Source organism: Mustela lutreola, chromosome 3 (genome assembly GCF_030435805.1).
Source record: "Mustela lutreola isolate mMusLut2 chromosome 3, mMusLut2.pri, whole genome shotgun sequence".
Lineage (NCBI taxonomy): Eukaryota > Metazoa > Chordata > Mammalia > Carnivora > Mustelidae > Mustela > Mustela lutreola.
Genome location: NC_081292.1, coordinates 129,368,789 through 129,384,926, shown reverse-complemented (window position 1 = coordinate 129,384,926; position 16,138 = coordinate 129,368,789). Strand labels below are relative to the sequence as shown.

The following is a 16,138-nucleotide window of genomic DNA, read 5'->3' as shown; positions in this document are numbered from 1 at the left end:
ACAGAAACACTGTTTCTGGGGGTGCCTAGGTGGCTTAGTTGGTTAAGTGTCTGACTTCCGGCTCAGGCCATGATCTCAGTGGCTGGGGTTGGATTTGAGCCAGGAATCAGGCTCTCTGCTCAGTGGGGAGCCTGCTTCTCCCTCACCCTCTACCACTCCCCCTGCTTGTGTGCATTCTCTGCTCCCCTCCTTCTCTCTCTGACAAATAAATAATAAAAAATAAATAAAAGCCTAGGTGATAAAATAGAGTAGTTCATGTCTTCTGAAAGCAACACCGAAATATAAATCTAGAGCCTAAAAGTATTAATTATTTTAAGTATTTATGTCACTTCTAGAAATTCTATTCTAAGGAAATAATTATGGATCTGCTCAGAGATTTAGCTCCAAGAAGGTACATGACAGAGCTGTTTATAATAGCAAAAAGCCTAGTTCAAATGAAACGTGCAAGATACAGCCTCATGATGAAATATACTAGCCATTAAAACTAATGTTGCACAGGAGTATATGGCAACATCGAAAATGATTATAAAGGTTAAGCTAAAAAATAGTTTTAGTACAGGGGAGCCTGGGTGGCTCAGTGGGTTAAGCCTCTGCCTTCGGCTCAGGTCATGGTCTTGGGGTCTTGGGATCGAGCCCTGAGTCCGGCTCTCTGCTCAGCAGGGAGCCTGCTCCCCCCGCCCCACCCCCATCTCTCTGCCTGCCTCTCTGCCTGCTTATGATCTCTCTCTCTCTCATTCTGTCGAATAAATAAATAAAATCTTAAAAATAAATAGTTTTAGTACAGAGTGAAAGGTATCATTTCATTTTTATAAATACATTTACATAACATACACACACATATAGACATGCATGCTTAGAAGAAATGAGAATGGTTCAAACAGCAACTATCTCTGGGTGATGAGAAAAGATCTGATTGGTGGGGCAATCTATTATTTTCCACATTTTCTATAATAAACTTGTATCACCCTGGTAATAAGGAAAAAGCAACAGCTACCCTTTCTAAAAAGGTGAAATCAGGGACTCCTGGGTGACTCAGTCATTAAGCATCTGCCTTTGGCTCAGGCCACAACCCCAGGGTCCTGGGATCAAGTCCTGCATCTGGCTCCCTGCTTCATGGGGGGCCTGCTTCTCCCTCTCCCACTCTCCCTGTTTGTGTTCCTTCTCTCACTGTGTCTGTCTCTGTCAAATAAGTAAAATAAAATCTTAAAAAAAAAAAAGGTGAAATCATATAGTTTAATATAGGATGTCTCTATATTTAGAATTTGAAATAAAGTTATCACATGGTTGAGTATTTTTACATTTAGCTCTGGGCTTCCTGGCTGCCAAGGCAAAAAGAGAAATAGGAAGAATTATCTAGATCTGTACTATTTTATTTCTCAGTTCTTCCCAGGAAATAAACTACCATTCTGGCACTAGACCCTAAGAGAAGCGCATGTGCACTGCTTCATAATACGAATAGCCACCCTGTAGCGCAGCATAGCAGGTGCTGACTCATAGCCCTCACTTTTGTTCCCTTACTGTTAATGTTTAAGAACTGTAGTCCCCACCCCTTGCTAAAGGATAACTAACACACACACAGTGCCTTTTTCATAATGTACTACCATCCTTATTTTTCACCACAGTTAAGAGAGTCCCCAAACGAATGTTTCCAGTAAGAAACTGATGATGTTAATATCTGGCTTTTATGCCACATTTTGATGGTGTCACCATTTTACTCTGAACAAGGATACTCAGAAGACGGTCCCATAGATGAAGTCGATCTTGAAGAGTGGTAGATGTAGCATAGTTTGAGAATGTACATGTCTTTTCTTTTTAATTAAATTTAATTTTTTTATCTGACATAGAGAAAGAAGGCACAAGCAGGAGGAACGGCAGGCAGAGGGAGAAGCAGCCTCCTTGCTGAGCAGGGAAGCTGATGCAGGGCTCAATCCCAGGACCCTGAGATCATGACAGGAGTCAAAGTCTTAACCAACTGAACCACCCAGGCACCTGGAGAATGTACATTTCTTAATAATACATATGCGTAAGAGTCTTGGATAAGAGGAAGCAGAGAAAAAGTTAGGTCAGTGGCTATAGACAGTCGCTCTAAAAAGAGGCACTTTGCAACCTGGCACTAACGCTACCAGCCCTGAAACTGCTGGAAAGCTGAACCTTGCTATGACAAGAAGTAGCTTCCAGAAATACACACAAACCACATAGGTCAGAGTCAGAGCCTCTGAGGCTGAGATGAAGGGTGGGGATGAGGGGAGCTGTGCCTATGACCTTCTGTGGATGTCAATCCTTGCTACAAATAATTTAGATTTTCTTCTGTATCTTACCTGCAGTTTCTTTCAGATCTGATGGATCCAAGCCACTCCCAGAGACAGCAGAGATTCTGTAGAGCCTGGGGGATGCTAAAATAGCTTACTTGTCCCTCCAAATCCCTTCACCCCAAAACACCTTTCACTCCATGTGTCTGATGCTTCAAGGCTGGAACCAAGTCTTTCCTGACCACCCATGTGGCCTTCCTTTCCTCCGTGACTTCTGAGAGCACTCACCCACCACACGACTCACTGACATGAGCCTCGCATGTCATATGACCCCAGTCAGGTTGTAGACTGTAAAATATTAGGCATCTCACCGAGCACCTACCACAGTGTCTTATGCGTGAGTATTGAGGTGACGGGTTCAACTAAATTACCCAGTTTGTCTATTTCCCAAAGTAAATACATGGTGATAAGCAAATAAGGTTGATAGCACAATTGTCAGCAAGGCAATAATGCTAAAAGGCCAAAGTTTACTTGACCAGGAATGTAGTTTTTTAAATTTTTTTCAACAGACTAATTTTGTTAGTGTGATCACTACGGCCAGGAAGAATGAAATATTTTTCCTGATCTCAAAGGAGTTCACAGTCTTTCAGAAAATAAAGATGCACACATAGCTAATTAGGATAATGCATTATTAATATGGGAAAAGTGGGAGGACACATAACAATTACAAAGCCATCAACAATGTTCCTCAAGAGATGGCTCCAATTTACATCCCACTGAATTTGGGCCACATGACTAGAAATAGTGTCTAGAAAAAGACAAGGAGCCCTCCCTTTTTCTACTCTGAACATATATGCCCCCCTGAGAAGCCCTGGTTTCTGAACTCAGCCACTGATTTGCAGAGGACACCACACAGTGCAGCCCAACTAATGCGTGACACTGCCCAGAGCAGGGGGTTAGCTGAAACACAGCTGAAGGAAGCAGCATCACGCTGGGTGCAGCAGAGCTGAGGTACCAGGAGAGCTGTCTTGAAACCTTTGGGAATGAGAGCTTGTCTAGTGAAAGATGGGCTGCAGAAACACTTCCCATACTGAAAAAAAAAATTTTTTTAAATAAAAAAAAAAAAAAACCCATTGGCGGGTCATAAAATTAGAAGTACAAGACTTACAGTAAATGTTATTTCATAAAATGCCTATCGTGGATATGAATGTGTGTGTGTGCATGTATGTGCACAAGTGAACACATACTGGGTCATGAAAACAGATGTTTACAAAACAGTCTGCAAGGCTGTGGATCAGGCAAATTATTTGGGAGATTATAGAAGGATTTATTTCAATTCAACAGAAGGAAAACACCTCTAACAATCTCACAATCTCACACTAAGGTTTACTGTTTTGAGTGGCAGAGTTTCCAGCCCCTGAAAGACTTCAAGCAGTGCTAAAGCCATAGACAGCCATGGAGGATATCCATTAAGCAGAAAGTTAAATGAGAAGAACTGTTTCCTCCCCATTCTATGAGACTATCAGTCTGTATCACAGGCAATTAACTATCACTGAAGGCACAATTAGGAGAAAATAATTTGATGGAGTCACAAGGGCAAATGTATATAGCCTGAAATTTTATTTGGTTGCTTATGCTGGATGAGCATCCCTGTGAAAGAAGAAGTTGTAGGGGATACTTAGACCCCAGTTCTCAACCTAGATATACATGAGAATTACCTGGGGAGTACTTAAAAGATATCCATGCTTGGATCCCAACATATATCAATTAAAACACTGGGACTAAAAATTTGTATTTTGTTTAATGCTCTTCAGGCCGGAGTTGAGAACCACTGATTTATAGGTATAAAATGTATAAATGAGGGGCGCTTGGGTGGCTCAGACGGTTAAAGCCTCTGCTTTCGGCTCAGGTCATAATCTCAGGGTCCTGGGATAGAGCCCCACCTCAGGTTCTTTGCTCAGCAGGGAGCCTGCTTCCTCCTTTCTCTCTCTGCCTGCCTCTCTGCCTACTTGTGATCTCTATCAAATAAACAAATAAAATCTTTTTTTAAAAAATGTATAAATGACACTGTATAAAACACAGAGAGAAGGGAAACAGTCCCAGGATTTGTATAAACATCATAAAAATGGTTAGAAAGCATCATATCAAGGCTTTTAATTTCTGCTCAGGATGCAGAGAGCTGAAGAGAGCATCACTCCCATGCTCACAACAAATAAAAAGCCAGATAAATGGCAAGTCCAGAACTTTCTTGAATCCACTGGAAAGCCGAGGTCATAGGGAAATAAACTAGCCCCAAATCTAAGGAGAAGCAGACGCCTACAGGAAGAGAGAAAACAAGTACTTGTTTACCTGAAGTTGATGCACCTGGACACTGGCTAATAGGCATCAAGTAAGGAACAACAACAGAATACTGCTGGAAAAGTTGACAGAGCATGGAGCCAGACCACTTGGAGGTATAGCACAAAAGGAAAACCTAAGGCTGACACTGAGACAGACATTAGGAAGACCCCTCTGGCCAACCAGCTCCAAACTCAGACTATCACAAGAGGAATTTGAAGTGTATGGTGAAATGAGAATAACCATACCAACAACAAACCTCAAATCCAGTTCAAATCCTGATTAGAGTGATCAACCCCACACTAAAGGTCTAGCAGAAATAGAAAGGCACTACCATTTCAAGACATAAAAACTATTTATCTCAGTCTCTCATGTCCTACACAAGATGTCCAGTGCTCCACAAAACACACAGGGCATACAAAAAGCAAGAAAGAAACAAGACTGCCAAGAAAGGGCAATGAACTGAACCAAACTCCAATATAAAACAGATGTTGAAGGTATCAGACACTAAATTTTAAACAACCGTAATTAATTGTAAAAGATCCTAACAGAAAGAATGGACAACATGAAAGATCAAATGCTTAATTTTACTAGAAAGATAGGTCTACAAGAAACCTGCTTTAAATATACAGATAGGATTTGTGAGGGAGAATAAAATGAAAAACAAACTTGAAAGGCTAAAAACAGTAACAGAAATGGAGACAGCTTTCAACATTCTTCCACAGATTTGACACAGCCAAGGAAAGAGTCAGTGAACTTGACAGTAGGTCAACAGAATTGCCCACACTAAAACAAGAAACAAGAAAAAGAAGAATGAAACAAAACAAAGCTCTGTTCAACAGCTCTGGAATAAGTCAAATGTTCTAAACTAGGTGTAAATCAAATTACAGAAGGAGAGAAGAAAATGGAGCAGAGGAAATATCTGAAGAAATAATTGTTGGGAATTTTCTAAAATTAATTACAGACACCAAACCACAGATCCAAGAAGCTCAAGAACATCAGGCAGGATGTGCAAGAATGTACATATATGTACACATGTGTAGGCACACATGCACATGCACCCAGAGGTACAGCATATTAAAACAGCTGATATCGAAGGCAAAAAGAATCTTTAAAAAAAAAAAGACTTTATTTATTTGACAGACAGAGATCACAAGTAGGCAGAGAGGTAAGCTGGGGGTTGGGGAACAGGCTACCCACTGAACAGAGAGCCCAATGCGGGGCTCAATCCCAGGATCCTGAGATCATGACCTGAGCCAAAGGCAGAGGCTTAATCCACTGAGCCACCCAGGTGCCCCAACAAAAAGAATCTTGACAGTAGTGGTAGAAAAATAAAACACTAAATATAAAAGAAGATAAGGATTGTAGAAGATATCTTGTCAGTAGCATGCAAGTAAGAAGTCAATAAAGCAGTGTCTTTAAGGTGCTGAAAGAAAAAATAAACTGTTAACCCAAAATTCTAGACCCAGTGAAATAAATTTCAAAAACAAAGGAGGGGGTGCCTGGGTGGCTCAACAGCTAGCAAAATGGCAGATTTTAATTAAGTTTAACAGCATAGTAAATGTGAATAGTCTAACACACCAACTGAAAAATAGATATTGTCAAATAGGTGAAAAAAGAAATACTCTGAGGTCTACAAGAAACCTGCTTTAAATATACAGACACAGACAGGCTAGACATAAAAGAAAAGTAAAAGATACAGGAAACAAACACTAAACGAAGGAAGCTGGAGTAACTATATTATGAACACCCAAAGCAGTAGAACCCAGAACAAGGAATACTAACAAGGAAAAGGAGGAATAGTACATAATAATAAAAGGATCAGTTCTCCAAAAGACATAACAGTCCTGAATGTGCATGCACCTAAGAACAGATAATCAAAATACATGAAGCAAAAAGTGATAGGACAAAAATAGAAGAAATAGAAATAGAAAAATCCACATTTATAGTTGGAGACTCCAACATGCCTCTCTGTTATTGATAAAACAAATGGACAGAAAATCAGGACAAAGAAGACCTAAAATTTCCAGAACATTCTACCTGAAAATAGCAGAATACAGATCCTTTTCAAGTACACATTGAACACTCACCAAGACAGACCACATTCTGGGGCATAAAACAAAGGTGAGCAAATTTAAAAGGATATAAGTCATGCAAATTATACTGTGAGACAATAACAGAATTAAATTAGAAATCAATAACAGTAAGACTTCTGGAGAATTCCCAAATAGTTAAAAATCAAATGATATACAGTCAAATAACATGTGGATTAAGAGGAATTCTCTTAATATTCTTAAATATTTTAATTTTAAATAAGTGAAAATGCAAATACACATAACAAAATTGTGGAATGCAGCTAAAGCAGTGGTTAGAGGGAAATGTATAGCACTAAATGCTTACATTAAAACAGAAGAAAAATCTCAGATCAGTAAAATGAGCTATTAAGAAAACAACTTAATTAATTAATTAATTAAACCCAAAGCAAGGAGAAAGAAGTATTAAAGAAAGAGCAGAAAGCAATAAAATCGAAAATAGAAAAACAGACAAAATTAATGAAACCAAAAATCTGGATCTTTGAAAAGATCAATAAAATTAATAACCTTCTAGATAGAGTAAGAAAAATATTGAAGACACAAATTACCAGTATCAGGGATGAAAGGAGAAAATCACTATAGATTCCATGGACATTAAGTGGATGATATGAGAAGACCACAAAAAATTCTATCTTATGGAGATATATATTTGACAACTTACGTAAAGTAGAACAATTCCTTAAAAAATACAAACTACCCAAACTTATCAAGAAATAGGCATCCTTAAGTGCACCCATACCTATTAAATCTGTAGTTTAAAACCTATCAAAGAAAACTCTAGGCCTATATGGCTTCATTAATGAATTCTACCAAACACTAAAGTAAGAAATAATACCAATCCTGCACAGCCTCTTCCAAAAATACATCACAACCAAGTGAAATTATCCCAGAGATACAAGATTGGTTCAATGTGTGAAAATCAATCAGTAAAATTTGCTGTATTAAATATGAAGAAAAAAATCACATGATCTTGTCAACAGATGGAGAAAAAGCATTCAACAAAATTCAAAATCGATCCAAAATAAAAAATCTCAGTAAACTCAGAATACAATGGAAATTCTTTAACCTCATAGGGCATCTAGCCTCAGTTAACATCATACTTAATAGTGAAAAATTGATTATTTCTTCCCCATGACAACAAACAAGGCAAGAATGTTCTCTCTCCCCACTCCTATTTAACATTATACTGGAATTCTTAGCCAGTGCAATAAGAAATATATATATATATATATATATATGGCATCCACACTGGGAAGGAAGAAATAACACTGTCTTTATTTACCAATAACATGATTGTGTAGAAAATCCAAAGAATCTACAAATAAGCCCCCTAGAATAAGTGACTTTAGGAAGGTAACCAAATGTAATGTCAATATATAAAAAGCAATTGCAGGGGTGCCTGGGTGACTCAGTTGAGTTGAGTGACTGACTCTTTATTTTGGCTCAGGTCATGACCTCAGGGTTGTGAGGTAGAGCCCCACATTGGGCTCCACACTCAGTGGGGAGTCTGTTTGAGATTCTCTCTCTCTCCCTCTGTCCCCTAACTCGCTCTCTTTTTCAGTCTCTCTCTTTAAAATAAATAAATAAAGCTTTTAAAAAATTACATTTCTATATACTAGCAACAAGTTTGATTCGCAATAAAAATTGAAAAACCTGGGCGCCTGGGTGGCTCAGTGGGTTAAGCCTCTGCCTTCGGCTCAGGTCATGATCCCAGAGTCCTGGGATCGAGTCCCGCATCGGGCTCTCTGCTCAGCAGGGAGCCTGCTTCCTCCTCTCTCTCTCTGCCTGTCTCTCTGCCTACATGTAATCTCTCTCTGTCAAATAAATAAATAAAATCTTTAAAAAAAAAAAAAAATTGAAAAACCGGCTTACCAAAGCTGAAAACTTTTGCCTGGAGAAAGACACCCTTAAGGGAATAAAAATATAAGGCACAGCCTGAGAGAAATTCAGGCAAAACACGTTTCTGACAAAGAGCTTACATCCAAATTAGGTAAAGAACTCTCAAAACTCAACAATAAGAAAACAAACAACCCAATAAAAATAGGCAATCAAAATTACCACTACATAACATTTAAAGACTTTAAATTTTTATTTGAATTTGTGTATTTTTTCCGGTCCATTAAGAGTCTAAACAAAACTCCTCACAAATTTTTTTTGGACCATTTCATTTGATCCAGAACTAGCCTTTTGATCTCTGTCAACCTTTGATGTAGTTTATATTGACCTAAAAAAAAATAAACTATTAGTTCTAATTGAACTCAGGAGATAAATTTTGTATAAGCCCTTCATAAAGAGACTAATTTTCCCATCAAATAAAACTGACTCTTCGCCTGGGTGGCTCAGTGGGTTAAGCCGCTGCCTTCGGCTCGGGTCATGTTCTCGGGGTCCTGGGATCGAGTCCCGCATCGGGCTCTCTGCTCAGCAGGAAGCCTGCTTCCTCCTCTCTCTCTCCCTCTGCCTGCCTCTCTGCCTACTTGTGATCTCTCTCTGTCAAATAAATAAATAAATTCTTAAAAAAAAAAAAAAAACTGACTCTTTAAACACACAAACAAAAAAGTTGTAACTTTCTGAGGCATAAAAATTTATTTTCTCGGGGTGCCTGGGTGGCTCAGTGGGTTAAAACCTTTGCCTTCGGCTCGGGTCATGATCCCAGGGTTCTGGGATTGAGCCCCACATCGGGCTCTCTGCTTGGCGGGGAGCCTGTTTCCCTCTCTCTCTCTCTGCCTACTTGTAGTCTCTGTTTGTCAAATAAATAAATAAAATCTTTTAAAAAAATTATTTTATCACCTTTTAAATAATGAACCCTGAGCATGAATCACATTTTTAATCACCATACTTCCTCCTTCTCCCTGATACCAAAACTAAACAATTCTGGAACCCAATGATGAAAGAAATTACTCTTATTTTCCCTTTGCTCATATTTCTTCACTTATTTCTCACCACTGGTACCACATTTTGTAAGTCACTGTAAATCATGTTTGGGAACAATCTGAAGTATAACAAAGAAACAAAGAGATTCTGTGTGAAAGAAATCTTTTAAAATCAAGTTATTCAACATATAATCCTCTTCTTCCAAGTGAATGTCTTTTCCTCCCAAATATCATGCCGGCTCGGGCCATACTTCTCCACTGGAAACCAGAGAAAGAATAAACCTTGAAGATTTCCAGCACTATGCCCAGCTTGTTTCCAACTATTGCACTCTTTTCTTACCCAGTTTTATTTTTTTAGAGTCTTTTTTTACATTTGAGTATGTCTGACACATAATGTAACATTAGTTTCAGATATACAACAGACTGATTCAACAAGCCTATATGTTACACTATGCTCACCACAAATCCAGTTGCCCCCACCATACAAAGCCGTTACAACACCGCTGGCTATATTCCCTATGCTGTATGCTTCATGCCTGTGACTTATTCATTCCATAACTGGAAGCCTGTATCTTCCACTCCTCTTCAGCCATTCTGCCCACCCTTCCACCCCCCTCCCCTCTGACAATAACTTATTTCTCTCTTAGTACTTCTCTTCACCTGAAAAATGAGACAAAACATAAATAAATAGGTTCCCTTCTAGTAGACTGTAGGTGTGATGAGCAGAGAGATTTGTCTTTCTTGTGTACTCTTTTACCCTCAGCACCGGAAACAGGGTCTGGCACACAGTAGATGCTCAATTAAATATTTGTGAACCAATGACTTCCCAAGACATCTCTCCCTCCCCATTCCTTCATGTTTTTCCAGTGATCCTGGACATCCCATAACAGCACTGCTGATGGAAAATATGCTACCCTCCACTCCCTCCTCTCGGGATTAGTGACCAAGTCTTTTTGCCAATTTCTGTGCCAACAAGATATGGAGGATGCACAACTTGTTGCCCAATCTAACTCCAAATGTCCACCAACATCAGCCATATCAGATGGAAACAAAAAGCAGCACTCACTTCACACTTCCAGTGAAAACAGGCTAAATGTTTTAAAAGCAATAGGCAGTTGAGGCTGGTTTCCTACCAAAACAACTACAGACAATTCGCCCACTGATTTTACTATCAGGACAACTGTTTTCTTGCCCAGGATCTCCCACTGACTGCATCTTCACCAAGTCCCAGCCTGTTAGTTTGAAGACAGGTAACAATACTGAAATGAAGCCATGATTTGGAACAAGCAAGTGTTCTCAACGGGAAGTACAGGAGATGGTGAAGGGGAGGTGCTGGGGACTGAGACACAGACCAGAACCAGCTGTGAGGCTTTTTCAAACTACACGCATCCCCCCAACCCCAACTCCTCCACCCTAACCCACCCCTACCGAATCATCACCATAGAGTAAGCCACTGTTGCTGTTGCCAACAGGAATATGAAAAGCTCAGAAAAAAATTTTTAAGTGTAAATTCTTTGAAGAATGGGATCAAGATTTATGCTTCTTGGCGATAGCCAGAATGATATCTCGCACTGGGTACTCTATGTTAGAGTCGAGTCTCTACCTGTGTCTCTGCCGGTGTCTCCCGCCTCACTTTTCTCTGCCCTCAGCTACACCCTGTACTTTTACTGTCCTGCACTTCTCCCGACTGCCCATACAGGCCAGCCCTTTCACCATCTGTCCCTGCCTGTGGGAAAAACCACAGACTGACTGCCTACCTAACAGCCTGAGAGGCAAACTCCCTTCCTCCCTTGCTAGCAGAACTGCAGCGTTGTTCAGATAAGGGGCATCAGTGTGTGGAAGGTGAGCCCCTCTCTCAGCTCCAGAAGATGGCATGGATAAAACAATCATAGCCCACCTTCTTCTCTTTCACCAGTGACTGGTTTAAGGTGGCCATATGACCATCCTGGCCAATGACCTAGGGAATGTCTGGGAAATCTTGTCCTTTGTTTTCTAGACAAACACCATCCCTCCCTTCTGTTTGGGATGTTACCAGCCGCAGCCCTGATAGAACCATAATCAACCTGTGGCAGAGCAGGGAAAAGCAAGCAAATCCAACCAAGAGGGCCGTGACCACCGTGAACCACCTCCTGCAGACTTCTTAAGTGAGACAGTAAAGTAACCTAAATCACATAACTTACAACAGCAAGCACTGATTCCCCACCACAATGGCCTGGGAAGTCCCTCCGGGCTTTTCTCCTCAAGCAGCCCTACTATCTCCAATTTTGAGCACCACTACAGTCTCCTTGGGAAGTCTTCACTCTATGCCAGACAGTTAAACGGTCCCAAGCACTGTTATCTGCATATCTGCCTTTCCCGCCAGACTGTGAGCTTCTCCAAAGAAGCATTTTCACCCTTGGCAGAAGCCCTGGCTTACTGAAATTAAGACTCAGTTTGGGCTTAGCATAAGTGACTCCATTTTAGTCCTATTGAATGAATGATCAACAAAACAAGGAATGGAAGGATGAACACACAGGATGCTTTCCATGCCTGGATAAAGACTTGATGACTGACAGATTGAATATGGCACCCAGGCTGTCTACACTCTACTACAGACTTCGTCTAGGTGGTGATGAGCAAAGGCAGAGAGAGTGCAATGGACATGTACTATTTTTATACAACTTCTCACTGGGAACTGCCCCTCTCCAGCCAGCAGCTGAACTGGAGCTGAACAAATCCCCCAGGCACTGGTGACACCTGGGTAAAGTATTCACTCCTATTGTGAATATCCATATCACTCTTACCACCACTCCCTATGCACAGAGATGACTTGGCCCAGCTTTAGTCTAGCCTATCAGTAAGACTTGCTGTAAGGACAAAAAAGTTGGAAGAAGAGAGAGACTCTCCCCCCCCCAACCCCCCACCCCAAGGAGCAGATGAACCTGAAGTCGCCAGTGCTATTTATCACCTCATATTAAAAACCAGTCATCAGGGACGCCTGGGTGGCTCAGTTGGTTAAGCAGCTGCCTTCGGCTCAGGTCATGATCCCAGCGTCCTGGGATTGAGTCCCACATCGGGCTCCTTGCTCAGCAGGGAGCCTGCTTCTCCCTCTGCCTCTGCCTGCCATTCTGTCTGCCTGTGCTCGCTCTCTCTCCCTCTCTCTCTCTGATAAATAAATAAAATCTTTAAAAAAAAAACAAAACAGTCATCACAGAAGGCAAAAAGAGTTAAGACATGTATGAGAGAGAATGATGCCTGCAACCTCATGTGAGCCCCTGGATGTAGCCATGCCTGAAGCTAAAACCCTCAGACTTTTTCATTTCTGTGACCCAATTTCCATATTACATCAGGCAATTTTCAAATGACCAACACCCAACTCAAAAGAATTCTGACAAACACAGTTGATAATGGCGAAAGCAGGCTGATAACACCCCTCTACCTGCACCTTCCGATCGACTGCCTCTAGGGTGGCATCAGGAAGTAAAAGAGCCTGAAAGTAGCTTAGCAGTGAATAAGTCAGAGTGATTAAAGGGAAAAGAAAGAAAGAAAGAAATGCCACCCCCAAAACACACACACACACACACCACACCGCCACCACACTAGGGTTTCACCTTAAAGGAGGGTAATCTAAGCCTCCTGGATCCCCCTTCTGTTCATAAATGTGCGGAGGCCTCTGGGAGGCATAAAGTGTTACACTATCACATAGGGAAAAAATGGAGAGAACTTTCACCAAGCTTCGTGCCATGCACTTTATGAACATGAGATAACTTAAAGCTATTTTAATGACTATCATGCCCATTTTGCCTTTGAGGAAACTGAGCATCAGCGAAGTGAAGCAAGTTGCTCAAGCTCACATAGCTAGTAACTGGAATTTAAAGAGCACTCGAGACCTTTTCCTTCTCTCTTGGATGGCTGGGTCCTGGGAGATGGAGGCCCTCCACCTCCACCCTCATCTCCACAACGCCCCAGGGCACACAGACCTGCAGTCTTCCCACCAAAGGCCCCTAGAGTCAGAGCAGCCGAGCATACTCAGCGCCCAGGGAACAAACTAACCCGGGCGCATAGGTCTTTAATCACCGCCACCACCAAAAGTAAAGAGCCGGGCAGAGCAGCGGCAGGACGCGGGCCCGTGTGCGGCGCCGCAGAGAGAGAGGCGGGAGCGACTTGGGCTCCTCCGCCGCCCGAACCCCCGCCGCAGCTCCGGCTCTCCCCAGCAGCCCGGCCCCCCAGCCTCTCCGCTCCCCACCAGCGCCAGGCAAACGCTCGAAGGTGCCCTGGCGGAGCAGGAGACCCTCCGCCGCCCCCGCCCCCGCCCCGTCCAGGTGTTCCCAGCTGTTAGCCCCCCCGGAGGCTTCGGGACCCCCGCCCCTCCACGGCACCGCGGCCCTCCAGGGCCCCGCCGCAGCCGCGCGGTTCCGCATGTCCCCCGCGCGGGGTCCCCCGGCCCCGGCCGACCACCGCCCCCAGCTGGCCGCGGCCTCCCCGCTCACCTGCGCCGCCCGCGCCCGCGGGACCTCTCGGCACCCCAGCCCGGCTCCCAGCCACCGCTCCGAGCGCGCCCGCCGGGGGCCGGCGTTGGCTCCGGCCGCGCGGGGCGGGGCGGGGCGGGGCGGGGCGGGGCGCGGCTCCTCCCAGCCTGAGCCACCTGGGGCGCCCGCGAGGGGCTCGGCCCGGACAGGTGGGCCCCGCTCGGGAGCGAGCCTCCCGGGGCTCAGCCTCCTCTGGGAACCTCAGGGATCCTCCGCCGGGTTGAAGGGAGGCCCGGGCGACCTCCTGTTAGGTGACACCGGGTCGCTTAATGCCTGCGAGGCGGCGGGGAGCCACGGCCCGGTCTGTTTCCAGCCTGACCCGCTCAGGAAATGGAACACAGAGCGTGAGGCTGACCGGACCAAGCGACCAACAGTGCGAAGAGTGGAAGCCAACCCCTTTATTTGGGGGATGTACAAACCGAGAACCCAGAACTGAGACCCTCGGGTTGGGGCCCAGGTGACTTAGTTCAGAACTGTAAGAACTCAGGCCTTTTCTGACCATCCCACACTAAGCCATCTGCACCTCACCCACGGTGGGCTCAGATGACGTCCAACCCTTCCATAAAATAACATTAAGCTATAAATAAGATCATTTCAGGTAATGATATCCTCCCTCAAGAGGGGAGGAATCTCCTCTGTCCACTGTTAAATAACCAAAGACTTGAACAAATCCAAGATAGCTCATGTGCTCAGTGAATACTTGGTGCACAAATGAGGCGTGGCCCGGTCTTCTGAGTCCAGCCTTCTGCTGGTCCTTACAGGCCAGAATTGCCCCAGCATCTCTCCTACTTTCAGTGAGAACCCAGAGTCAAGAGGCCAGGCTTCCAAGCCACCACCTATCCTTTCTGTACTGCTTGCCTCCCCTCCCACGGCCTGCCAGGCAGCTGGCTTGAGGGAGTCCACACCCCTTGGGCATCTTTGTAAACTGTGAAGCAAATCTTTTAATTTCTGAAGATGTCACAGGCAGGGTTACTCAGAAATATAATGTTGTCCTGCCAGCTTTGCCCTTGTGGAAACAGATGAGAGTTTGTAACTCTGACCCAGGAACCCCCAGCTAGTAGCAGAGCTAAGCCTCAGGCGTTTGTGGTGATGGTGGGTCCAATAGCCAGGAAGCCTTGAGTGGGGATACAACTTCTACAGAAAGGGGGCTTGTGTTTGGTCCTCTGCTGAGATCTCTAATTGGTGGCCTCTCCAGGCCTCTCAGAAGGCAAGTGTGATATGAGACACTCACACTTACCGAGGCCCTGACAGTTAAAAAAAAAAAAAAAAAAAAGTGTGGGGCACCTGGTTGGCTATGTCAGTAGAACATAGGACCCTTGATCTTGGTGTTGTGAGTTGTTTGAGCCCCGTGTTCAGTATGGAGGTTATGCTGAATAAATAAATAAATAAATAAATTCCATTTAAACAAACAAACAAAGAAAAGGTATCAGAATAGAATACAAAGAGTGTGGTGTATTTTTTCCACTGGGCAAATGAATGGCCTTAACACACACATACACACACACACACACACACAATGTTGTGTGTTGCTGCTACTCACAAATTAATATCAAGATTCACTAAAGAAACCCATTCTAAGCACACTACAGGAAACACAGCACAACTTTGAAGTTGCGTGGAGAACATTCCTGCTTAGAACTATTTCAGTGTACTTCTCTGTCTATTAAACCTCAAAGCCATAATTAGATGCTGTCTGTTAAGGTGAGGTCAGGGCCAAGTGGTCTGCTCCACCCATACCCCCAACAATAGGCTTAACATTCTTAGGGCCTGGACCCCCGCCCCCTCCCCCACCCTGATCCCGCTTCATCAGTGAGTCTGGCGCAAATGGGTATTTAAGAAGTGGTAGGGCCTGGTTAGTTGCTTCACACTAAGGCCAGCCTGGTAAAAGTTACAGAAAATGCCCCACCTAGGTGTGCCCTACCTACTCCAGCTGTATTCCCCTGTGCGGTAGGTGGGGAGGCTGGTGTCCCAGGGTGGGGCTGTGAAGGGTCCTGCGGTTGGGACAGCCACTTGCATCAGCACATGGGACTGGGCTTGGGAGCCCCTGCAGTTCTCACCCACACAAACTGGGCCCAGCCCTT

General features: G+C 43.6%; 1 protein-coding gene across 10 annotated transcripts in view; it reads right to left on the bottom strand.

The window, feature by feature from the left end:
• Positions 1-14,119, bottom strand: part of LYPD6B (LY6/PLAUR domain containing 6B) — a 179,578-nt gene extending 165,459 nt beyond the window's left edge. For 8 of the 10 annotated variants that reach the window (XM_059166813.1, XM_059166818.1, XM_059166817.1 and 5 more), the window contains exon 1: positions 14,019-14,112. The gene's annotated coding sequence lies outside the window, so the exon portion shown is untranslated. Of the gene's footprint in view, positions 1-14,018 lie in introns of all 10 variants that reach the window. The other 2 variants (XM_059166816.1, XM_059166815.1) reach the window with 2 other exon arrangements.
• Between the last annotated feature and the right edge of the window lie 2,019 nt (positions 14,120-16,138).